At 40.9% G+C, this 27,184-nt stretch overlaps 1 protein-coding gene and 1 pseudogene across 5 annotated transcripts in view; one reads left to right on the top strand and one right to left on the bottom strand.

The window, feature by feature from the left end:
* Positions 1-27,184, top strand: part of DNAJC6 (DnaJ heat shock protein family (Hsp40) member C6) — a 155,603-nt gene that overhangs the window by 70,697 nt on the left and 57,722 nt on the right. For 2 of the 5 annotated variants that reach the window (XM_078451818.2, XM_078451817.2), the window contains exon 2: positions 21,937-22,099. The exons of the other annotated variants lie outside the window; for them this stretch is intronic. The gene's annotated coding sequence lies outside the window, so the exon portion shown is untranslated. The remainder of the gene's footprint in view (positions 1-21,936; positions 22,100-27,184) is intronic. 5 annotated transcript variants of the gene reach the window in all.
* Positions 3,001-3,394, bottom strand: LOC132672771 (large ribosomal subunit protein eL32 pseudogene; annotated as a pseudogene).

Here is a 27,184-nt window from a genome sequence, read left to right as displayed (position 1 = left end):
CTTATTTCTTGCCCATATAAAAGCCTGATCTGGAATGGCAGCTCTACTCTATGAAATAATGAGGGTCACAGGCTTGTCTGTCTTACTGCTTTATGTTTTTTAGGATATTACTCTTTTCCTCCTTCTCCAAGATGGCCAACCAACACGTTTGTTTTCCAGCCTACGTCTTCCCTCTAAGAAACACCCTGGAAGTTACAATCTCACTTCCATTCACATCCTGTTGGGTGGAACTTAATCACATGGTCATGCCTTGCTAAAGGGAAGCATGGGAAATGTAGTCTTATTTTGGGAGGCCCCATGACCAGCTAAAATATATTACTAAGGAAGGGGAAGGGGAAATAGATATTGGTTTAGCAGATAGCAGTCTCTGCCACCCCTTTCCTCATGTTTCAGCTCCAGGAAAACAGGCCCCAGGTTGGTACTCCAAAGCCACTACCCTTCCAGGCTTTTGAAGTTCCATTTCTAGGAAAGATGACAAAGCAGGACTCCCCCAGTGGAATTAAGAGAAATTCTCAGGATTTCATGAAAGATTGAAATTCAGAGTCTTTGGTGAGGAGGTCACAATGGTAAAAATGGCTATCATTATTCGAACTTACTAGTTATTTGCTATGCTTGTGTCAATGCTTAACATGCATTATCTTATTCAATTCTCAGAGGAATTTTGGGAGACAAGTACTGTTATTAATCCCTAATTTACAGATCACATTTTCAGAGAGATGAAGTAACTTCCCCAAGCTTGCATAACAAATATGTGGTAAAACTGCCACCTCTGGTGGTGTGCTGGTGGCCCGAGGTCATTGCCCTCTCCACTTTGATGCCCAGCAAAGCAGAGTTGCTCATTAACACTTCATAAAGTCCTCTCATGTTCTTCATAATAATCAGGTACTTCTAATTATAACCTGAGCAGGAACTGTTGTTTTAAATAGGTTATGAGCCTCATGTTGAAGGGATGGGTCTTACATCCTTTTGCTGAGTCTGAGCTCAGTAAAGAAAAAAAAAATTGGTGACCAAATTGGCAAAGGCTGTTGTTCCTGTGCTCCATCTTGATGTCAGTAGTGTTCCTTGGGATATTTTCTTTTGCATGAGGAAACTGAGGTGCAGAGATTACAGGATTTATTACCTATGGTAGGGCTGGGATTTGACTCCACGTTGGTCTGAGAGGACCAATCATTTATTCCTTACAATCATTTAAGGAGCCAGGAAGAGGTTCCTGAAGGAGGAATAGCAAAAGCAAATGCCCTGAGTGAGACGGAGGCAAGAAATAAACTGGGATCTTGTTTGAGCCTTATATATTTTAGAGTTTGTTACAGAAGGGGAGATAGAAGCTCATTTTCAGTGGTACCCCCAACCCACCCCCAGGGGAGAGTCAATGGCTATTTTGGAGAGTATCCTCAGTGATGTTGAGTAAATGCGATCGTGCTTGTCAAATTTTACTTTCCTTAGGTATCTTCGGAAGAGTGATCAGCAGTTTCCTTGATGAAGTGTTGTTCATTTTTGCTTCATTGAACTCACCTTTGGAGGTAGTTACATTGGCAGTGTTCTTTTCTGAATTCTTTAGGGATCTCCCAGGGGCTTTGAACATAGAAAGCAGTGATGTTTTTGATATTAGCAGTGGTTCATAAAAATACTTGGATCGCCCTTTGCTTTAAAAATCCACTCAAGCCTGTAAAGGATGGAAAATCAGATGATTACACCAGAGCCTTAAACTTGTGACTTATAGAAAAGTGGAGCGTACTCAAAGGGTGTTCTATTGGCAGAGGTGCTGAGCTGCTCTGAAAACAATGGCAGATTCTTTTATTTACAGTGACTAGAGCCTCACAGATGTGCATCAACTGGCAGCAGTCCATCCATTGCTAGCAGATTTGCACATGGTTCCAGTTTGGGCACTTAGGTTCTTAACGTAATGTTAATTCAGTCATTCGTATTAAGGTTTGTAACATACCAAAGAGTTCTTAAACAAAAAAGCGAGCAAAAACCCTCCACAATCCCAGTAATTAATTGTGGGAATTTGATAGTACATTCTAGACTTATTGTTTGCCTGGGCTCAGCAGAAATCCTTTTGATGTACTTCCAATAACAATAAAAATAACAGCTTGATGAAATAAATGGACTCTTAGGTGGAGAACTGATGTTCTGGGAAGAGCTCTATCTTCTAATCGCATTGCTCTTTGGCATTGTCCATGAGTATAAACCATAAATGCCTTATTTTTGGTTGATGAAGGGCTTCCACAGACATCATTTTACTTTATTTTTACAACTGCCTTGTGAGCTGAGTATAATTATCTTCATTTTGTGGCTGGGGAGAATGAGGCTCAAAGGGGTAAGTGACTTGCCCAAAGTCACAGCATAGCTAGCAGGTGACAGAATCAGGACTACAAACCAGTTGTTGTGTTTATAGGCACAACTTCTAAAAAAATTCTAGCTTTAAAATCTTAAAAAACATCAGTGCCACTTTTAGAACAATGGCTTAAGGATTTCTTTTCTCCATGAATATTGCTTCAAATGTTTTAAGGAAATAACTGCAAATTCTGTTCCATACTAACCTTGATAACACTTTCTGTAATGTTCCTGGGTCTAGAATTCCTCAGGACTATATGATTTTTCCAAAGCTTCGGTCTTTAATATTGATACCACATTAAAGGCAGAGCCTGGAGAATCATTATTATAGATTTGTTGATTGTTTACATGGCATTTTATTTTTTATTTTATTTTATTTTTTGGTAGTTTTATGGTTTTATTAATACAGTTTTTTTAATGTTTACTTATTTTTGAGTGAGAGAGAGAGAGAGACAGAATGTGAGTGGGTGAGGGACAGAGAAAGGGAGACACAGAATCTGAAGCAGGCTCCAGGCTCCGAGCTGCCAGCACAGAGCCTGACACCAGGCGCGAACCCATGAACTGCGAGATCATGACCTAAGCGAAGTCAGGCACTTAACCGACTGAGCCACCCAGGTGCCCCTGTGGTTTTATTAATATAAATACGATGTGCACATAAGCTGTCTATTCATTTTATTTGCTGTGCAGCCTGGCATTGGGGTTGGTGACTCTGATGGCCAGCTGGGCTGCTCTTTCCACAGTGGCTTTGCGGTTCTTGGAGGAAACATTGTGAGCAGTCTCTGTACTGTAAGATTTGTTGCACATCAGCAGCACTTCAAGTCCTTGATGTTGTGGACTAGGAACTTCTGGAAGCCACTGGGCAGCATGTGCTTTTTCTTCTTGTGGCTCCCATAACCAATGTTGGGCATCAAGATCCAGCCTTTGAATCTTCTGCTCACCCTATCGCCAGTGCCTCAGGGTTTCCATAGTTGCACTTAATTTTGAGATATGGGTCTGACTGGTGCCAGATGAACTTCTTGATCCTCTTGGGCTTCACCAGAGGTCTGAGGGTGGCCATGATGCCGGGTAAGACAAGGCTGCCACTTGTGCAGGCAGCACTGAGGAAGAGACGGGAACTGCATGACCTAAAAGAAGACTCCCAGATGAGATCATACTTGCAAAATTTTCTAGGCAGACAGGAAGACTGCAAGTGTAAGGTGCAATCATGTTTGACGCTAGAACTAGAAGAACATAGACTACAAAACCCTTAAGCCTGACAGCCTCTGGCAAGGTGGTAAATCATGTGAGGTCTCTTAGAATGGCTTTTTTTGGGATAAAACACAAAATGTAAAATATGCAGAGTTGTTGCCGGAGAGAAGACAGCAAAATACTCTCGTGACAGCACAGGGAATCTCTAAAAGCATGTACAGTGTTCAGAAGAAAGCCAGAGAATGGGCTATTTGGAGAACCGCATGTGGATTCCTGGGACTGGAGCAAGGAGCTGGAGAATTAGGGAGGAATGTAGGAGGTGAGACTGTATGAAGCTCCCAGGTCATTCGAGCTGCTGTTTCCTGGAGCACCTACAAGTTTCTAAGAAGGGCTGTGATAAGATTAAGTTTGTGTTTTAATGATGTCTCTCTGGAGAGGACTGAAAGGGTTCCAGACTGGCAGTAGGGAGACTGCTTAGTAGGACACAGGCTGGGGATGGAGGTGGCCTCAACTAAGGCGCTAGCCAGCTGTGGGTTTGTACAAGATGGGATGGATTTGGTGTTTGCCTGTAGGAACAGGAGGAGGAGACAAGGTTCCACTCAGATCTCTTTGTATTCACCCATTTTTGACATAAAACCTTTGTTGCCACTGGGGCTTTTGCAGTCAGTCAACAGAGTTTTGTTGATTCTTGAACAGTCTTTCCAAATAACTACTCCCACCCCAAGCTGCTAATGCCCTTGGGGCTTTTTTAATTCAAAGAACCTTGTGGGCAAATGATGGCCTTATTTGTGTATGTCCATATCTCTTTATGCAGGGACATTTTATTCTAATCCAGGAGGAAACATCTATCTTAAGTGACTAACTAGAAGTATAGTGGTTCAGCTTTAGAAGGTGATAGACCTTCTAATGTATATACCATAGAAACGCCAAATCACATGTATTTCTTTAAAGATAATAACAAAAGTGGTAAGGAGGTCTATCACTAAAATTTGAAGGCCTGTTATATATAATTTGAGGCTCCCCATCACCTACAAGACAAAATTCAAGTGTCTTAAAGGGGCATATAAGCATTCCGTAGCGTGTTTCCTACCTACCTCACTACCCTGTGCTCAACACTCAGTGAAATATTGCTGACTAGTTGATAGTTCAGAAATTAAAAACAAAATTAACATGTTCATTAAGCCAGACACTTTGGGAAATAACGGTGTCCCCAAAAACTATGTCTATCCTTTTATGGAGCTCCTTTTCTAGTAGGCAGAGACAGGACAGAAAAAAAAAAAAAAAAAAAAAAAATATATATATATATATATATATATATATATTAGAATATGGAGATTGGGGGTGCTACTTTATTTAGGGTGATCTAGAAAGTCTCTCTGAAACAAAAGAACATTTAAGCAGAGATGTGTAGGAAGTGAGGAAGCACACCAGGTGCATATCTGGGGGAAGAGTGGCATAGTAAGTGCCCAGGCCCTGAGACAGCTCTATGTTGAACAGAGGTGCAGTGTGGCTGCAGCGAAGAGACAGGGAAAGAGACGTTGGAGATAAAGCCGGAGGGTGTGCAGAACTCCACTTACAGAGCCATGCAGGCCATTGCAAGAACTTTGATTTTTACTCTAAGTGGGGTGGGAAACCAATGAAAGATTTTAAGCAGAAGAGCAACATAATTTGCCTTATTCCTTAGAAACTTGCTGCTCTTAGTTTAGCAGACTGCAGGGAGGCAAGGATGGAGGCAAAGACACCAGTTAAGAGGCCACTGTAATAATTCAGGTGACAATTGATGGTGACTTAGGTCTATGGTTGGTAGCTACATAGGTAGTGAAGAAAGGTGGATTATTTTTCTTTTTTTAATTTTTTTTTTTTTTTTTGAGAGAGACACACACAGAATGTGGGCGGGGGAGGGGCAGAGAGGGAGACACAGAATCTAAAGCAGGCTCCAGGCTCTGAGCTGTCAGCACAGAGCCCTACCTGGGGCTCAAACTCACAAATTGAGATCACGACCTGAGCCGAAGTCAGCCACTTAACTGACTGAGGTCCCCAGCAGCCCCTTTTCTATATTCATGTGTGTCTATAAAATACTGTATTATAATTATGGCATGTAATGTATATAATACGTAAATACATACAGCTTCCTAACTGCAAATATATATAAAAGTAGGAAGGGGAAACAACAAAAGTAGAAAGGGAAACTTCGCATGTCCTTGTCACTTAGCTTCAACAGTTATTGACTCATGATCAATCTCATTCTTCTCTACCTGTACCTGCTTCTCTGGATTATTATGATGTAAATCCCAGCTGTAATGTCATTTCATCTTTAAACATTTCAGTGTGTCTCTAAAATATAAGGTCTTCCTTTAAAAACAGTATCACAGTGTCCTCCTCAAATCTGGAATGTTAATGGTAATTCCTTAATATCATCAACTGCCCATTGTATTCAAATTTTCCTAACTCCTTTAAGTAGGAGTCTTATTTTTTCCTTTCTACACTTGAATAAGGACCCAAATAATGTCCACGCATTGAAGTTGGTTGACAGAGCTCTTGGTGTTCTTTACCTTCTGAAATTTCTTCTCCATCTCTTTTTTTGTAATGTCTTTGTTGAAAAAACCAGGTTATCTGCACTATAGATTTGTTTCAACACCCTGATTTTACTGGCTGCATCCGTGTGGTATACAACCTATTCCTCTGTCCCTGTGTTCCCTGGTAGTTAGATCTAGAGGTTTGATCAGATTGAGATTCAGATTAGATTCTTGCAAGACTGTCTCACAGGTTGTGTTTTGTATTTCCATTGGGGCACAGGTTGTGTTTTGTATTTCCATTGGGGGTACATAATGCGTGGTTGTTTCTGTTTTCCTGATCACTGTCTAGTTCCATTTTCTAGGAGTTGTGAAGAGTGAATTCTATCATTTCTTCTCTATTTGTTAGCTGGCATATTTCTATGAAAAGAAACTCCCCTCATCAGATATTTGGTGACCCTGAAATACAGTTCATTCAGCAAAGGCAGGAAAAGGTTCAATTCTTTCCCTTTATTTTTCAAAAATAAAGAACTGGTTCCCTAGCCTTCTCCAAGGGTGATGAATGAAGTTTTTCTCTCTCTTTTCCTCTTTATCTTACTGTTATGAACTCCTGTTTGTAAACCTATGATGTTTCCATCCATTACAGTTACTATTCTTACTGATGCTCAAGTAGACCCATCTTTGGCCAAAGCCAGCCTCTTATGTTGGTGTCTAAGTCTTTTTGACACACTGTGGTAGTCATCCCCTCTTTCCTTTCTTTCTGATATCACAAATCAGGCTCATTGTGTACATTTTCTGCTCCAATCCTCGTTTTTTGTTTTTGGCTCCAATCTTTGAATCAGACATTTTTCAAAGGGCTCTAGTTCCTTTTTTTTCAGTAGGATTTCCTTTTTAAAAAATTTATTATTAAAAATTTTTTTTCAGGAGTAGAATTTAGTGATTCATTACTTACATATAACACCCAGTGCTCATCCAACAAGTGCAAAGGGTCTAGTTCTATATAGAGGGAAATGATGTTTCAAGACCACATTCTTATAATGGGTGCTCACTGCTACCTAGTTAGTCGTCGTGTCTAGCCTTCTTCAGTGGACAGAGTTAGAAACAGATTTTTTAAAAAGATAAAATAGGGGCGCCTGGGTGGCGCAGTCGGTTAAGCGTCCGACTTCAGCCAGGTCACGATCTTGCGGTCCGTGAGTTCGAGCCCCGCGTCCGGCTCTGGGCTGATGGCTCAGAGCCTGGAGCCTGTTCCCGATTCTGTGTCTCCCTCTCTCTCTGCCCCTTCCCCGTTCATGCTATGTCTCTCTCTGTCCCAAAAATAAATAAAAAACGTTGAAAAAAAAATATTAAAAAAAAAAAATAAAATAAAAAAAAAAGATAAAACACATCATGGATTACTTATGATATTTCCAACTCAAATTCAGGATTGTGGAATTTTTACTTAATTCAATCAGTTTTTTACATCATTATGTCTTACGTCTGTATCTCTTTTCTCCCGTTCAAAAATCCTGGTTCTCAGTTATACCAATATAATTACCTATTTTGCCTTTTGCCATAATTTACAGTCACAGAATAACAATACCAACACTACCACCAAACCAGTTTAAGGTTGTAAAAGGTTGTTTGGTTGTTTTGTCTTGTGTTTTGGTCTGGATATATTTCACTTTAAGACAGTTACTTTGTGTCTTCAAGTCATTTGAGGTAGTTTCTGTGTGGTTATTGGGCTCATTTGCCTCACTTTGCTCTCACTTTTTAGGGGTTGCTTTTAAATTCATGTTTGTAATTATATATTTACTTAGTTTCAAATTCAAATCTATCAAGAAAGTTGTATTCAAAGAACTCCAGCTTCTATCCTTGCTCCTTATACCCTTTTTTCCGCTCCATAGGTAATTTTATCTTTTCCTTTGCAAATATGAGGCGTGTGTGTGTGTGTGCATGTATTCATTATACATCTATATATAAATATATAGATATATAGATATATCTACATACATATCTACGTATCTCCTGTGTATAACATTGGCCTTCCCATGTGGTATATACTCTTTTTGTTTATGTTTATGTGATCGGTAGACTGGCAGCAGCTTGAAGGCAGAGGGACCATGCTTTCTTCTGTTTTCCCACCACCCAACACAAAGCCTTTCCCTAAGTAGCAACTTAATAAATACGCAAGTAAATGAGTAGACTGGGTACGACACTAGGTTCTTTTACGGGTTTTGTGTCTGATTTTCAGAATAACTCCACAGGGTAGATGTTGTTATCCCCTTTTACAGATGAAGAAACTGAGGCACAGAAAGGTTCAAGCAGCTTATCTAAAGGAATAGCTAATAAATTGCTGAGCTGGAGTTTGGACCCAGGTCTGTCTGATGCCAGAGGCACGCAGCCCCACCTATTGTCTAGGTCTGGATCTAGGTGTATTCATTCAAGAAATCATTGTGAGACACTGTCAGCACTTTGCCTTTATTAACTGTGTGACCTCAGCAAGGAAGACAGCCTCTTTCTGTTTCCACATCTACAGAACACAAGATGGTAACATTATGTACCTCATAGGGTTGTAAAGCTTTTAGAATAATCCCTGGCACATAGTAGGCACTCAAATGTTAGCTGATTTTGTTACTGTGTATTTTTACTAGCAGGATGCTAGAATATTCTCTGCAGTGTGTATGCAGTCTTGTCTAACCCACCCAGCTGGACTTCTAGGAGCTTAAAGTTACTTAAAAAAGTGAGATGCAGATGTTTAAAGGTTACAAAAAAGGGCACCAAGGGAATGGTCAGTTTGGGATTAGTGCCAAGTGCAGGGAAAGAGGACAGAAGGAGCTAGCAGCTGGCCAGTCTGTTACATAACAGCCCCCAGCAGGGCCTCCCAGACAGAAATAGAAAACAGGAGCCAGGATCCAGATTTGAATGCTTTTGTTTGACCAGTGCTGCCCCTGGTGGCAGTTACATTTCAACTCCCTGTCCAATTTGGTAGTGCCCTACTGATTCCTTGCCTGGTTGCGAATTGCACACTCATGTTGTATAGAGTCTGTGAATTATGGAGTCACTAGTGTTACGAGACCTTGTGGAGCAGCTGATCCCATCTCCTTGTTTTACAGAGGAAGAGATTTTGCCCAGAGGGAGTGCGCTGTCTGCTTCAGGGCACACTGGTATTTGGGACTTGAACTCCTTTGTTTCTCCTCCTGAGCCAGAAAATACAGATTCCCAAATGCCTGGGTTCAGGCCAGTGAGGGAGTGGACCCTGATGTGGACGTGCGTGGGAGAGTGTTGGCTCCACCCCTGTGCTGTGCCCATCATCCTGTCCTTGGCCAGTCCAGGCTTCCACCCCTGTGACGAGCCCAGTGACAGTGGCTGCTGAGGGAACGGTCAGGAAGCCCTAGGGTGTAGCCATCTCTGGTGCCTGGTTTGTGTTGGACAAGGTCTTCCTGGGGCCCTTTCAGATGTACCTCCCCCAAGCACTGTTGGTGATGGCACTGAGACTTCTACTCTTGTGTCGAACAGGGGAAATGAAAAATGTGCTAGTAAAAGGACGTGGGATTTAGAGCCAGGTAGACCTGATGTGTGTTCTTATGCTGCTGTTTGTTCGATGTGTGACTTTTATCCAATTATTTAACTTCAGTGAGCCTCGATTTTCTCCTTTTTGTTTTTTTAAATTTTTTTAACGTTTATTCATTTTTGAGACAGAGAGAGACAGAGCATGAACGGGGGAGGGGCAGAGACAGAGGGAGACACAGAATCGGAAGCAGGCTCCAGGCTCTGAGCCATCAGCCCAGAGCCCGACGCGGGGCTCGAACTCAAGGACCGCAAGATCGTGACCTGAGCTGAAGTCGGACGCTTAACCGACTGAGCCACCCAGGCGCCCCTATTTTCTCCTTTTTGAAATGGGTATAATAATATCCCCTTCAGCAGGTTGCTGTAAGGTTTCACATATGGTAGCCTATTTGAAGCACCTGGCAGATAAAAAATGCTCAGTAAATGATAGCTCCTTCTTCTCTCCCCTCTCCATTTCTCCCTCTTTTCCCTTCTCTCCTCCTTCCCTCCCCCCTCCTTCTCCTTCTCTCTCTTTCTCTCTCTCTGTGTCTCACTTTCTCTCCCCCTCTCTTCCTGCCTCCCTTCCTGCCTCCGTCTCCCCCAACCCACCTTCATTTAAAGCTGCTTATCCTCAGTGAGGAAGTTTGGCATACTAGGCTTCTTATGTTGGGCAGGTTATGTAACTTCTGTGAGCCTCATCTCAATACCTGTAAAGTGGGATCAACTTAGCCTTTTTTGTAGGGTCCCTGTAAGGGTGAAATGAATCGGTGTGTGTGAAGCATGTGGCTTAGATCTGGGACATAGGGGGAGCCCAGTGAAGATTAGTTTCCCCCAGGGTTGCCACATTTGCATGTACCACTGTGCTATATACAGGCTTTTTCCAGTGGTCAGGTGGGGACTGAGATCAGATAACAAAAAGCTGTTATCACCCTTTTCCAACATGTATAAAGGTTTTGTTTAAGCTGGCTGTAATCTCATTTCCTCCTTGGAAAGAAGGAAACCAAACCTTTCAAATGCATCCACTAACCCACTCTTTTACCATTCTTTGGGTTTTGCGGGGGACATATTATTCATGATGGAAGGCCACCTGCTTTCAGCCTCTCATGTTGTCCCTCTTTGACCAAGACTCTTTTTTTGTGGTTGTCAGTGCCCATCTTTGAAATCTCAGAGCCTGTGAACTCTGATTATGTTATCTGGGATCTAAAAGGCACCAAGGGAGACCAGGCACCGCTAATGATTTATCCTCTCTCTCAGCCATAGCCTTCTCAAAGAAGGCTGTGACCATGGGTTTGCTAGTGCTAATGTGCTTTTATACCTCAAAGCACCTTGACAAAGTCTGTAGAATGGTTCTCTGGGGAAGATAGAGAGCATGTTTGCAGGTTAGCTCTCTGAGCTCTTACTCTTTCCCTTTCTGGGTGCCCTGGCTGCCATTTCTGGAACGCTTGTGCATGTGGTTGGTGAACACAAGAAGCAAAGTCTGAGTAGCTTTTGACCCTGAACACTGTGTGTGCCTGTAGGGTGAGTAGCATTAGGCAGCTAGAAGGGGCTATTTAAGAAAGGGCATTTTTTAAAATTGAAATATATTTGACATATAACATTATGTAAATTTAAGGTATATAGTATGTTGACTTGATACATTTATATATTGTAATATGATTGCCATTATAGCCATAGCCCTTGTATCATGTCACATAATCATCATTTCTTTTTTGTGACTGAAATAATTAAGTTCTAGTCCCTTAGCAAGTTTGATTATAATAGTGTCATTGTCTATATTCACCATGCTGTGCATTAGATCTCTAGGACCCACCTACTACTTGTTGCACGTTTGTATCTTTTAAACAACAAACGGAAGCATTTCTCTACCTTCTCTACCTTCCAGCCCCTGGTAACACCATTTTACTTTCTGTTTTTATGAGTATGGCTTTTTTTAGATTCCACATATAAGAACATCTTTTTTTTTTAAAGTTTATTTATTTATTTATTTTGAGAGAGAGAGCAAGACAGAGGCAGAGAGAGAGGAAGAGAGGGAATCCCAAGCAGGCTCCGTGTTGTCAGTGCAGAGCCCGATGTAGGGCTTGAACTCACAAACGTGAGATCATGACCTGAGCCAAGTCAGGCACTTAACCAACTGAGCCACCCAGGTGTTCAAGAAAAGAACATCTTAAGCCACTGCCAGCATCCCTTTATATGACCACCAAGGTCGCATGAGAGACCATAAGCACAGCTAGACGTTGGCTTTCCTCTCCTATCAAAGTCTCAGAAGGCAGTTTTCATTTATTTGTGCCTTTTCAGCACCTGACCTTTCTCAGTTTTTCCCTCCTGAGTATCTGGTGTTAAAAGATATCCTTCGATTATACCAGAGCACACATCAGGCCTGGATCTGGCTTCTCTATTCTCCAACAGTGTTTTCCGGTTTGACCATTTCCTTTTGTGTCTTATGCTTTTAACAAAATATCATGAGATGAACATGGGCTTTGGAGGAAGAAAGACTTGGGGAAGAGCTGTGGCTGTGTGACCGTATTTCTGTCTTGAGTCCTCAGTTTGCACATCTGTAAAAGGGGGATAGTAAGGTTTACCTGGCAACGTGATGTGAGCAATAAATGAGATAATGGATATAACGCTTGTAGGACCAATTCCCAGCAATCAGAAGGTGATTAATAAATGATAGCTACTGCCATTTTTTTTACCTTGCAGAGCTTCAGAACAATTGCTGCAGGTTTAAGAGTGAAGTGGAGCTCTTGATTTCTTGATAGACTTAATTCAGTTTGATTCACTGGCCTGTTTTGCACTGTTTACCCTGGTAGGTGTCTTACTGGGTGCTTGGTACAGAGATACAAGCTAAGCACTGTCTATGTTTTCACTAGGCTTTTCTTGCTGATTCTCAATTAATTTGTCTTGTTGCAGCTTCAACAAAGGCATTCCCCCACCCCTCCCAGTAATTCTGAGCAACTTTGTCTGCTCCTTTGAAGGTTAATTTGACCTTCAAGCCTTTGGGGACTTGAGGACCACTCACCTTCCAAGTCTCACCTCCCACCCTCTAACACACCCTCCACATCCTCCCACTTCCCCAAGGAAACAGCATGATATCCTGGTTCCAACACATACCACAGTTGGTGCCTTAGTTAGTCACCATCTGAGAGTCCCCTCCTTCTCTTCTATAGAGGAGACTGTAATGCCCATCTCTCAGTGTTGGGTAAGGATTCATGCCTGTAAATCTTTGTCCTAAGAGCAGATGGACTCACATAGACCAGACTGCAGGAAAGAGACATACAAGAATCCGCAGCTGCCAAATGCCAAGCAGAGACAGAAGCTACTTTGAACTCAGGAAGGTCCTGGGTGTATAGTGACTTGTCTGTGCTGTTTGTGGTGCCTTTTCTGCAGCCAGCAGAAGAGAAGCACATGGTTCTTTCCCGTCCCCTCCAGGCTCCTTATAGTAGTGGATGGTGGCAAAGATGGGATGATGGTGGTGGTACTTACTGAGCATTTCGTGTGTGTGTGTGTGTGTGTGTGTGTGTGTGTGTGTAGCAGTTAAAATTACTATCTCAAAATTAAGGTTCAGAGAGGTTACATAGCACCCTTGAGCATGTAGAAGACAGGGAAGGTAGCTGAAATGATGCCTGTTGTTCCTCCAAACCTGACTTGAGACTCTTTTCATGGTTGGGTAGCTAGTATGCTAGGGAAATACCAATTTTATGTCTGTCTTCTAAGCAACAGCCAATGTTTGGCTTAGTTTTCACTGGTGTATTTCAATTGTCTTCCTGCGGGTAGAGAAACAGGTCTTGGAAAATTTAATCTAGCTGCCAGTGCTATGCCTAGAATTCAATTAAGTCCATAATTTCCAATTAATGGGCCTTTATGCCAAGATTGAGGTCATATCATTAATCTTGCTTTTATCTTAGGCTATCCACTGTCATGATTTATAGTGAAGTTCAGCCAGTCTTGTCAGGGTTATAGGAGCATAATTAAGCCAGAAAGACAGCCAGAACAGCTAGTTAATAGTTAACACGAGAGCCAGGAGGGACCCCTTCCTTTGCTTGGTAAGCCTGTCTCGGGCAGCATGGATTTCCAACTGGATTTCCAACCATTTCCTGGATTTCTGATCTTTGTTTAGTTCAAATCCCCATGTGGTAAAATCTTCAGACAGGGAAACGATTCCACTGTCCCAGTTGGTGATCCATTGTGAGCAGTGTTCTAGTTAATTTAATGCCACCATATATACTTCCACCTTAAGTTACCATTTAAGTGTAATGAACAGTAGGCTTTTACAAATGGTGGCTTTAATCTTTGTGATGATTCTATGAGGAAGGTGTCATAGGCTTTTTCTTTGCCTAAAGTTTATACAGATAGTAAATGGCCTTTCCACTAAATTGGTGGAAGAACTTGGCAGTTCCTACATGCAGACCATTCCTAAGTGCCTGTGTCTCTCTTTTTCTCATGGTTGTTTGCCCAATAGGATCTTGCCCACTTTCCCCTATGGGAAAAAGAAGATAGGCATGCATGGGCAAATACTACTTATGATTGCTTTCCAAGTGACAGATACTTTAGTGACATAATGTCATTATCTCATTTAAACCTCATAACACAAATTGAAGGAAGATATTATCTGCTCCCTTTTACAGTTGAGGAAACTGGGGTTTAGAGAGATTAATTAGTCTGCCTATTGTTACACAGGAAGTAAGGAAGGTCAGTGTCATGAATCCAGATTTGCAAAAGCTTAGCTCCTCTTGGTCACATCATTTGTACCAAATGCTTCTTCCTTTTTCCTTGTTCTCTAGGAGTGCTTATTGTTGGGTTGACACTCTTTGGGATAAGTAGCACATAGAGGGCCATTTTTTGAAAGCAGAAGGTCCAAAGAGAGGTTTGGAACCAACCTACTGTCTAATAGGTAAGCGTGTGCTCTTGAGATTTAGCCCACATCTGCTGTGTGCCAAGTCCAGACCTAGGTCTGTCCAAGTACTGGAAGCCAAGCCCTGTCATTGCCTTTGATTGAATTTGCAGTGTTTGGTTTTCCTACACGAGAGGGGAGTGGTCAGACCTTTATGAGAAGGTCTCCACAAGCCAATTCCATGCCAGGTGCTTTGTCCTTGACAGTAGTGAGACAGAAGGGTTGTGGGTTTTCTTTGCCCTTAGGTAACAGATGTTCTTCCCAATGCTTGCTGTGGTTTGGTTTTGTTTCTTTGCCTTTTTTTTTTTTTGCTTTGTTTTGTCTTTTGTTTGTCCCAGGATTCACCTTCGGAATGTTTCTGCATTCTCTATTTAGTTAGCATTTAGATGTGTCCTTACTCTGAGTTCACATTAGCTTCATTGAGCATCTTTATGCTTGGCACGACTTAACTACAGAGGTTCCCACTAACACATTTATTTGATAATTAGGTGCTGGAGGTACTGCTCTGAAATTTCCTTCAGGTGCCCTCAGACAGAATTATGGCTTTTGAAATATGTCCTAAAGGTTGTGCTATCCCTGGGGGATTCCACTTGTCTGAGGCAATATTAATCTGCTCTGAGAACAGCTTCTTGGCCATCTGCTGATAACCATTTTTTATCATTTGTTATGTAAGTGTGAGGACCAGATTCCATAAGCAGCTATACAGAGAGCAGGTAAAATTCTTGCTCTTTAGCTTGACCTTCAAGTATTCTGGGATCTCAGCACCACCTCCCACCCCCCTTCCCAGTCTCTCCTCCCTCTGCCTCTGCACACCCTCCACATCTTCCCAGCTCCCTGCAGGATGTCCCCGTTCCAGGACTTGCCTCAGATACGTTACTCACCATCTCACAGTGCCCCTTGCTTCCTCACCTGTTTGGTGGACCCTGGGATACCCGTGTCTTTGTGCTTTTAGTGTGGATCCCCAGGTCTGTTATAATTGGTGCCCAGTTAAGATCCGCTTCCTTTTTATCTATGTCCCTTTAGCCCGTTTCCACCCAAACTGCAAATCAAATACCACATCTTCCATAAAGCCTTCTTCTTTCCTACTTCCAGTGACGAGCATCCCTCTCTTCAAGCTGGGCATAAGCACTTCTGAACTCCTGTCCACTTTATATGTATATATATAAATAATATTTGGTGAGTCTGAACAAGAGACAAGCAGTTAACAATTCTGGTGCAGCTCTATGAGAGATATTAGAGAAAAACACATTAATGACTTCAAGACTATGTTTCAGTGTTAAGTGGAAAAAATGGTGGTCCCAAAATGCAGATAGTATGAGCTTACTTCTGTGTACGTGTATACAGAACATACAATATGTATGTGTGCATGTACATAAAAATGTAGAACTAAAAATGTAAGGATACACGGTTCTCCAAAATGTTAACAGTGGTTACCCTTATTTGTTTTCTTATTTTCCCCTCTGCTTTAATTCTGTTTGTTTGGTTATTTTTTTGTTTGTTTGTTTGTTTTTGTTTTTGTTTTAGTGGACCTCGGGTGCAGAGAAGTGAATTAATCATACTGCTTTGTGGTCTTTAAACTGCACGGATGCCTCTCTGGTTTGATTCTAGATTCTAGATTTCTTTTTTTTTTCTTCCCCATCCTATCCTCATTTTTTAGCCATCTGTTCTTTTTCTAATGCTCTGGATATGTGTCCTTGCGTGTACCTAAATTTTCCATGTTGAATATGACTGACCTCTGTATTACATATGTCTTACGTTATTATGTAATTATATATGTATATTTTGTATGTTATATAACAAAATACAATATAACATGTATTTTATATGCTATATAAGAAAATGCAATATAACAAAAAGTTATATATATAACATATATATGATATATATATTTAAATCTGAATGAAAACCTTCAGAAACTGAAATTCACATCCTCTGTCTCATACCTTTTTCCCCCTTTCCCTCCCTTTCTTTCAACCTCACCATCACGTACACACATGCAAAAGAAAATTTCTTGAGCAGTTGTACTTCCAGCTCTAAAACCCCAGGATTCTTTATCCTGCATATTAGTTGATCCCTCCCTTGAGCTCTGTGCTACATGGTTAGGCATAGAGTTCTCACTCTGACTTGTCCTGAATAATTGAGCATGCTTCCCTCCCTACTTCTTACTACAGCACTGCACTTGAGAAGAGAATGGCCATGGCAAGGCAGATAATCCTGTGGGACCAAGGATAGTATTTTGTGGTGATTCCTTATCTTTTTCCAGACAGTCTGGATGCTATTCAAGTATATGGCAATGGGGACATAAACTTTAGAGCTAAAGGGGTGTGTGGTGTGGTGTGTGTGTGTGTGCGTGTGTGTGCGTGTGTGTACATCCACACACATATACATCAAAACTTATTGAATGTTTACATTTTAAATATGTGAAGTTCATTGTATTTCAATTTTATATATGTCAATAAAGCTGGTTTTTTTAAGTTAATTGTAATGGTGTTTGGAGAAAATCATTTCATCTTTCTGATATATCTATTTGAGGCATGGGAATACATTGCTAATATCCCACTGAGTACTGAAATATTATGAGTGTAACTTGCTTCCTTTCATGGCCCAAGCAGGACTTCCACTTATGTTCTGATGAAATGAAAAAAACATGGGTATTGTCATTAGATAAACATTTGTATACCCTAGCTGAGTAACCCTCTGTGAATGAAAATGCCTCTTTGAGACACATTTTCTTATCTGAAAAACAAGAGCAAAAATATCTCTCAGTATTGCGTGGGAGAGTGTACGTTCCTAGCCTAGCGCTTAGATTGTAGTAAGGTTCCTTTGGCTATATGTGACATATGTGTGTGTTTTGTGTAGTGTGTAGTGTATACACATCGATCCTGATTTTGTAAACAACAGACAATATCCATCTACGATAGTTGCTGTACCTCTGGAGAACAATAGTTGGATCTTTGTTTAAGAAGTCCACTTGCAGTGGGAACTCCAGGATCTCCATCCAGGAGGGGCTAAGATGAGACAGCCTCATGGGAAGGAAAGGGGTTGAGAAACTCATCTTATAGCTGCATTTGAACAGCAAACAATGTTTTTCTAAGATTCTATGAATATCTGGGGGTTATTTGGGAGGACTGTTAGAATTCTCTTAGCCACCTTTTGAGATTTCTGTTGTCTTCCCTCTTTCCAAAAGGAGAACTGAAATGTTGATTTCAGTGTTGTTTGACTTTTGCTTTGCAGTATTCTTCAAGCAGGCCATCAGTCCTTTGCTATCTCTGTCCTCCCTCACAGACAGGGTCAGGTAACAGTGAGGATGTTTTCTCTGTCTCAACAAGAAGGCTAGTCATTAAGGGAAATGTCATAGTCCATTTAATGCAATTTTAGCTCTGACCTTTTGGTTAGAGAAGGGAGAAAAAAAATTGATAACCCCTTACTTCCTGGAGTTGAGAGGCCATGTGGTAAGCAGAACCCTTTCTATTTCTTCAGAGTTCTTTTAGAGGTTCTGATCTTGCTAAATAGATTTGATCGTTACTATTTCATAATGGTGAACCTCTTTATTCGGTTCAAGTAAGTGTTTGAGAGTAATAAAACAAAATCTTTCACATAGATCTCTTTTTCTGGCACACCGTAATTAAAATATTTGTTGAATCAAACTAAGCAATATCCACGTATCCGTTGTTTTATATGAGAGTGTGTAGAATTTGGACTGACAGCTGTAGCCTGATTCCAGTGATCCATGCGGAACAAAATGTGTTACATCCATTTAGCCTGAATTTCCCCAGCATCAACCCTGTGCCTTGCTTTTATTCTACACAAAGTCAATTTTGGTTTCATGGTAGTCTTCATTTTGATTGCATTTCTCATTCTTTCTTCTCTCATCATTCTTTCTTTTATATGTTGGATTTTTTCGGTAAAGAGTAGCTAGTGATGATTATTTAATTATCTCCCCTGATCTATCTGAAGATAAAAATTTCTCCTTGGTCTTTTTAAAAAAATTTTTTTAAAGTATTAGCCTTCCATACAGTAAAGCTCTTGTTGAGTTTCATGAAATTCCCATCTCTCAGGCAAGAATGCTCAGTGGGTGCTTGAAGATACAGTACTGCAATCAGAAATTCAGAGAAGTGTGAGGGGACAGTAAAAGCATTTGGTTTTATTTGCTGTCTACATTTAGTCAAAGGCCAAGTCTCTGCCAAGTTGAGCTGCTTGGTCTTTCTTGCCACCCCTTCCTTCTTCTTTCTTATTCCTGTATTCCACAGAAGCCCGGTTTCATATACATTTATTGAGCACCTTCTGTGTATCAGGTATTGTGCCAAGATTTTGGGGGGCTGTAAAGAAGTGAAATACTGTCCGTGTTATTGAAGACTCAGAATCACTGGGATTGAGTGTGGTGGGTCAGACCCACTCGTAAATAATTCTTATTTAAGTCAGACTGCCTAAATTCTAGGATGGGGGTACAAAGTGAGGTGGGAGAACGGGGCCATGAGAGACAAAGTTCTTTTAAAAGATGTCAGGATGGGAGGTATATAAGAGCAGAGGCTTTGTTTGGATCCAGCCAAACTTGGGTTCCATTTCATTCTGCCATGGCTGGGACTAAACTTCACCAAAGCCTCAGTTTCCTCAGTGGGACTCCTACCTGCCACTGTGCTTAGTGTGAAGGTCTAACTCCATAGTTTATGGAAACTGCTCAGCAGAGTGCCTGGAGTATGTGTTTAATAGACGGCCTTTTAAAAAAATTTCAGTCTAGTTAGCATATAGTGTTATATTAGTTTCAGGTGTACGTTATAGTGATTCAACACTTCTCTACATTATTCAGTGCTCATCAAGATAAATGTGCTCTTAATAGGTCTTCACCTGTTTTACCCATTCTCCCCCCCCCCCCCCCCCCGCCCCCCACCTCCACTCTAGTAACCATCAGTTTGTTCTCTATAGTTGAGTCTGTTTTTTGGTTTTGTCTCTTTTGTTCTTTGTTCTGTTTCTTACATTCCACATATAAGTGAAACTATATGGTCTTTCTCTAACTGACATTTAATTTAGCACTACTCTCTAGATCCATGTATGTTGTTGCAGGTGGCAAGATTCCATTCTTTTTTATGGCTAAGATTCTACTGTGTCTGTATACCACATCTTCCTTATCCATTCATTTATCAGTGGACACTTGGGCTGCTTCCATAATTTGGCTATTGCAGATAATGCTGCAATAAACATAGAGGTGCATGTATCCTTTTGAATTAGTGTTTTCACATTCTTTGGGTAAATATCAGTGGAATTACTGTGTCATATGGTAGTTCTATTTTTTGGGAGGCCCTTCAAACCTTTTTCCACAGTGGCTGCACCAGTTTACATTCCTACCAACAGTGAAGGAAGGTTCCTTTTTCTAATACCTGACCTTTTAAAAATGATGATAGTGTCTGGGCTGTCTGGGTGGCTCAGTCAAACGTCTGACTCTTGATTTAGGCTCAGGTCATGATCTCATAGTCATGAGAACAAGCCCTGTGTTGGGCTCTGTGCTGAGCATGGAGCCTGCTTAAGATTCTCTGTCCCTCTCTCTCTGCACATCTCCCCACATGCATGTGTGCACATGCACATGCTCTCTCTCTCTCAAAAGATGTTTTTTAAATGATGATAGTGTTAGAGTTTTAGAATTGGGGGGGGGGGAAGTATAGCTCCCTTTTATTTTCTAAACAAATACACACGTGCACATATAGCTATTTAGCAGGTGATAATATTTATAACACAAATTATTCTAATTTTCATTTCTTTGTTGTTGATTTTGGACATTCTCTAGAGTGTCCCTGTCGCTAGCTAAATGTTCACCATTGCTGAGTTGCTGTTTGACATAGGGAATGGCATCAGATCCTTCCAGCGGCTTCCCAATTAATTTGATTGTCGTAAGAGCCCCAGGACCTTATTCCGGTCAAAGAAGGGCTGGGTGTACCATTGATTTGTCAGGGCCGTGATGCAGGTGGATACTAGGGCTTCCTACACGGTCTGGGTCCTCAAAGCCTGAATTGTTGGCACCACCTGTTCTGTGGCCTGTGCCTGCCAGTGCTGAGCTCTCTGGAACTGCTAGTAGGTGCTGCACATGCCCAGGCCTCTGCCCGCATTCATTAAAGCAGCTGCCAGATCTGTCCATGTCTAGGATGGCTGCCGTGCAGTGACTTGTAGTTTTCTAAGTGACTTACAGTTTTAATAGTTCACACTGTGTGCCAAATAGTGTGGAAGTATTTCAGTATTTCAAAAACCAGTACCACTGAATCTGTGTGAACCTGGATATTAGCCATGCAAATAGCACATAATAGTTTCCCATACCAGCCACCAGATCACTTCAAGATGAGACGAGGAAACCCCAGAACTACGAAGAAGTTCACCTCTGTTAAACATTCAGGATACCGAACTACTGCGAGTGAGGAGTTTACATGTGCTGTAGCTGAAGCTCTGGAAAGAGGTTCTGTTCTTGTTGTCCAGTCTGGCTTTATCAACCCTGACACTGAACGGCATGACCTTTTTTTTGCTGAGCCTGTGAAATTTTGCTGGAGACAGACTTTTTCACCGCTTAATTCTTTCCATTCTCCAGACCCGCCTGGTAGCTATCATTCACTAAGGGCATACAACACAGCAGGCACTATGCTAAGGGCTTATAGAACTTTCTTGTATGATCCTCACCACAATCCTATGTGATATTCTCTTAATGCTTTCCGTTTACAGATAAGGAAACCAAGACTTTTATTAGTTGCTTAACTTCTGCAGGCTATATAGCCAGCTGTAGCAGAAGTCGAATCCAAACCAGGTCTAGCTGCTTAAAGCCCATATTTGACTGTGGTGGCTTTGTTCCATTCCTAGCCTCTTGTTGACACAAGGAATATTGTTTTTTTGTTTGTTTTTGCTTAAATTTATTTATTTTTCTGTGAAATTGCTATATTTAATTGGATTCTTGGGTATTTTGTGGCAGGCAATCCAATGACTCATTTACATGAGAGCTGAATTTCTAAGAATTAAAATGAAAATTCCTGGTTGTTTTAGAAAATCTCACTATTTAAAAATCACACTGGGGGTGCCTGGCTGGCTCAGTCAGTAGATAATGTGCCTCTTGATCTTAGGGTCATGAGTTCGAGCCCCATGTTGGGTGTAGAGATTACTTAAATAAATAAACTTAAAAAAATCATGTTGACATGCATGGTCTCACTTGATCCTTTTGATGCCATGAGACATGTAGGAAAGTTTTTGTTCTCAATTTGTTCCCATTTACAGAGGGAGAAGAGGTCTGAGAGGAGTACAATATCATGCTTAAGGCCACAGAGTTTTTAGGTAGAAAAGTGAAGTGTTCAGTCAAGACCTGTGTCCCCAGTGTCAGGCTTTTTTCTAAGCTGTCCTGAACTAGGGTGTAAGAGGAATAAGGTGTAAGCAGCCTTTGATTCTGGAAGCCAGGGCAGTGGGCTTTTTCATGGTAGATCTAGTTATTATCCCCTATGTGATCCATTTCTCTAATTGCAGGAAGCCAAGAGCTGAAAAGTCTGCTATAAACAAGGAAGGATGAAGCCTTCTGTGATGATGACACTGGTTCTCTGCTTCTTGCTGAGTGTCCTGAAGAAGGAATAGTGTTTTCCTAGGATAGGAGCTAATAGTGCATCTCTGCAAGGTCCCAACTTTGTAGAAGGTAGGAAAGGACATTTGTGGCATTATAACAAATAAGTACAGAAAATCATGTCCCCTTGGTGAAGAGGAGCATGAACACGAACAGATAGATCATCATGTCAAAATTCAGGTTATCAGTCACCCCTCAAATGGGCTGAACGCTATGACAACTCAACATGACTAGACCTGGATGACAAAGGTGTTCCAGAATTGAGAAGGTGATGCTCTACAGGATTGTCTTTGTGGAGGCTCAGAGGACGTAATGAGAAAGGCTGATAGCCCAAAAACTTCAATTTTGCCAAGGGTCCTTTGCCATCTCTTTCCTGTCCTGATGTATTGGATTAGCTTGAGTGTTCTCACCAGAGCTGAGACAGTTACTATCCTGATGAAGCAGGGTCTTGGGTCTTAGAAAAAAAATCAGGTACTGAAGGATACTCCTGGAAAGTTTCCATCCCACTTGGAGTGAAGGCTCCACACAGGGCTCTTCGAGGGCTTGTGGACAGTGTTGGCCTCCATCTTACAGGCGGGGCTGAGAAACCGTTTTGTGGCCATGAACTCTGATGAATTGTACACAGACGATGGAGGTCTCCACAGCCACTGAGAACTGACATACTGAAGCTTAACAGCATAGCATTTGGCTGTTGTCTTTATTTTATGTAGCTTGTTTTTTGCTGTAAAACTTATTAATGTGAATTATAGAAAATTTAGACATTCTAGTTCAACAACAACAAAACATCACTTATCATTCTCTTACTTAGATATCATTGCTGTAATTATTTTGAAAATGTAGCAGCTAAGAGCCTAGACTATGGAGCAGCCTGCCTGGGTACAGATTCTGGCTTTACTATCTCTGGGACCTGGGGTGGGTCACTGATGTGTCTTTGCTTCAGTTTCCTCATGTGGAACATAGGGACAGCAATGGTATCTCCTTCATAGGGTGGTTGTGAATATAAAGAATTTCGATTAGTGCCTGATACGTAGTAGGCATTCAGTAAGCTTGACTTGTTATTTTTATTTTATGTTCATTGAATTGTCTAAATTCTTTCTCTAAACTCAAATAATCTTCTTTTGCAAAAATGAGATTTTACTTTGTGTGTTTTGTATCTTGCTTGTTTTTTACTTAATTCTTTGTCATGAGCCTTTGTACTCTTCTACAAAGTGGTTTCAATAGCTAATTTTGTGGCATTGTTAGAGGTGCTCACCCACTTCTCTTACTGTGGGAGAGGTACATTATTTATAGTCTTTCGCCTTTATTAACAATACCTCAGTGAATATCTGGTTTGCTAAATCTTTGCATACCATCCTTTTCTTTTGATGGCAGTACTTTATGGGGGAGCCTCCTTTCTTGGGGGTCACTAAGCAAAGTTGTATGCAGCGTAGGGTGCCATGGATACATATTTATGTGAGCAGTAGGAGCATACATGGAGAATGTTCCAGGGTTCTAACAAACAGTGCGTGCAGCCTTGGAGATGGTGAGAGTCTGATTTTTAGATGATCAAATTGTGTATCTTTTAATAGGTTGGTACCATGGAGCTCTGTTCTAGCACATAATACAGGTCTAAATTTTCTGTAATTTATATTAATAAGTTTTACAACAACAAAAAAAAGTTACATAGAATAAAGAAGTTCATAATACTTCTCATAATAGTATTTTCTTACGGCTGACAAATCATTAAGATGTTAATGAAAAGTAGCCACGCCTACTTATCCTATTTCATAAAGTCAGTTAAGACCAGCCTTAACCTTGTGCTAGTCTTCTTAAAAATATATTCTATTCCAAATAAGTATTAAACCAGCTCAAATATTTTTTGGAATGAAGCATGATATAAATACAGACAAATAGCTAACTCACAGTCCAGTGGGAAGCAGAGATTCTCTCCCAAGAGATACAAGCTTTGTGTCACTCACTCTCCAAGGGAGAACCACTCAGATTCTACCTGTGGTGAGTTCCCATGACTTGGGAGCCGTTGAGATGCTGTGTCTTGTCTCCTAAATTAGGAATCCTAGGAAAAACTTGTGTATCCTTAGAAATGACACGGGGACAGGGTGCAGTTTTTTTAGCGCTGGTCTTTGGTGGGTTTACATTTTAAAATGACAAGACAGCATAGAATAAGAATCTACTTGGAGCCTTCCAGGCACAGACCTGGATCTTTCTCTTTGGATGGCAGTCTCATGCCCTATCAGCTCTAACCTCGCCACCTCCCACCCTCTAAGACCCACAAATCCCTGAGGAACCTTTAGTAAACTCACGGTGTTTTCCCACTAGTTGCCATTTAGTCATAGCATTTAGAAGTATGTTGGAGGTGGCAAGGTTTGGGTTCCTCAGAATGCCAAGTATTTTCAACCAGCTAGTGCAGGGATTAGAGAACTTTTTCTAAAAAGTGCCAGATAATAAATACTTTAACTTTGTGGACCATGAGGTCTCTGTGACAGTGACTCAACTCTGCCATAGTATCATGAAAACAGCCACAGACAGTATGTAAAGGAATGAGTGTGGTTGTATGTATGAGTGTAATAAAACTTTACTTATCGATACTGAGATTTGACCTTCAAATAATATTCACCTTATTAAACATTTTCTCCTTTGACTTTTTCCAATCATATAAAAATGTAAAAGCCATTCTTATTTCACAGACTGTACAAAAATAGGCAGCAGACTGGATTTGACCCATGAGCTATAGTTGGTCAACCCCTGATCTGCAACAGCCGTTATTTTTCTTCTGCCTTCTGTGTATTACTTTCTGATTTCACCATTTCCCTCTACTGTGTCATTTTTTTTGAAGCCCCTCTGTGCTTTCTCTCAGCTGAGACTTACATAGCCTTTGGAGAATCTATTCTTCTGGCCCTCATGTAGCTCATCAGGGAAAGCCAGAATACCTACCTAAAAGAACCATTAGGGCAAATTCAGATAACGTCCTTCTTCTCTTTTTTGTGTCCTGACTAATTTGACATATAATATGGGTATATAAAGGCTACAGGTAGATTCTGCCAAGTGGGTCTGATTTCTGCAGGGCTCTAAGGTTCTAATCAACAGTGGGTGCAGCCTTAGAGATGGTGAGAGTCTGATTTTTAGATGATCAAGGATATTTATATCTTTTAATGGGTTGGTACCATGGAGTTCTGTTCCAGCACAAAACAATAAATTATATTTAAAAAGAAAAAAAGAGTCCAAGAGAGGTCTGAACAATCAATTTGGTGTCATCTCTTAGAACAATGGTATATAACAAGGGTATTCAGGCTGGAGTAGAAACTTTCGATGGAAATGGGGGAATTACAAACATTTTATACCACTCTATCCTCAATATATTTAAAATGAAAACACAGTACAGATTTTTTATGTGAGGATGTGTTTAAAGGGAAATAATATGCTCTATGTCATAGAGAAACAGAACCCAGGAGGACATTCTCAGATCTGTAGTTATAGTCCTAATCTGTGGGGCTGCCCATCAGATCAATTGCTGGCATTTTATTTAGGGCCGTGAGGCAGTGGGGGCGACACATGCTGTCTGCCTAAATAATGAGATTGGTTTGGTTGGTCTGACAGATGCCGTGATTTATGGGAGTGTTTATTGTGGGGACATCTGCTGCCGAGGGCAGCCAGATGAAAGGCACACAGGCGGGAGGTGGAGGAGGGCAAGGAACAGGGGAGGGGTGGTTGTGTGTAAGGCAGGTAAAGACCACCCCAAGTACAGCTGTTAGAACGGAGCTGCTATGGAGCTGTAAAATAGTGGGAGATAGTAGAAGTAGCCTGGGCTTTGGATTGTGCAGATCTGGCTTTGAATCCCTGGCTCTGCCACTAGTCAGCTGAGATTTTAGGAAAGTTGCTTCCTTTCTTTGAGAGTTCATTTATTCATCTATAAAATGGGGATAATAAACATTCTACCTCTTTCCCACTATGTGAAATTGTACTAACAAAAAAGTCCAGAGTTCCTGTACATAGGGGAACTCAGTTAGTGGTAGACATCATTCATATTTGCCCATGTATCCACTTGTTTGTTTATTCACCAGCATCGACTGTTCTTTGCAATTTCTAATAGAGCCGTATTTTCAAGCAGATGCCTAATGGTGACTTAGGCATTAATGGCTTTTATGATGAGGATGAAAGTACACAACAGTCAGCAAGTATTTATAGGTATATGTATTGCCATTCAGATGGCACATAAGAGTTTAGTGGGAACCTGAAGTATGACTTAAAGAACAGCTGCCTGGGGCTGCCTGGGTGGCTCAGTCGGTTAAATCTGACTCTTGGTTTCAGCTTAGGTCACGATCTCACCGTCCATGAGATCAAGCTCTGCGTTGGGCTCCATGCTGGCAGTGTGGAGCCTGCTTGGGATTCTCTCTCTCCCTATCTTTCTGCCCCTCCCCAACTCACACTCTCTCTCAAAATAAGTAAATGAGCTTAAAAAAATATAAAGAACAGCTGCCTGGCCAATAAACACAGTGAAAGATACACAACTCGCTAACTGGGGAAAAATCATAAAACAAGACCAAAATGAGATATTGCTTCACACTCACCAGGTTGGTAAAATTATAAAGTCAAACAATAACCAAGTGTTGTACAGCACTACTAGTAGGAGTTTAAACTGATATGACTACTCTGGGAAATGACTGGTCAATATCTAGAAATCTGAAAATGTGCATATCCTTCTTGCTAGTAAATTCTACTCCTGCATATAACCTAGAGAGAATCTCCTGTATATAATCAAGGCAATGTGTTCATAACCACATTGTTTGTTATAGTAAATGACCCGACCGTCCATCAGTGGGGTAATGGATCATACTTTAAGTGAGATAAAGTTACAGGTAGCACCATCATAGAATAATTTTAAATCATAGTGAGGAAAGAAAGAAAATTGCAAACACAAAACCATTTATAAACAATATTAATATATTAACAATATATTAATTGTTAATTAATAAACAATATTAATATATTGCTTATGGATAACTACATATATAATAAATGTTTAAAGAAATTTGGAATGATACATATCAAAATCAGAATAGTATTAGGGAAAGAAAGAGGGATGTGATTGGAAGGGTTGCCTAAGGCTCAAATCCAAACCCTACCATTTACTCACTAGCTGTGCACCCTTGAACAAGTTTC

This window comes from Panthera onca, chromosome C1, assembly GCF_046562875.1.
Source record: "Panthera onca isolate mPanOnc1 chromosome C1, mPanOnc1 haplotype 2, whole genome shotgun sequence".
NCBI lineage: Eukaryota > Metazoa > Chordata > Mammalia > Carnivora > Felidae > Panthera > Panthera onca.
Note: the sequence above shows the minus strand (reverse complement) of the source record. Positions and strands in the feature narration are given on the sequence as shown.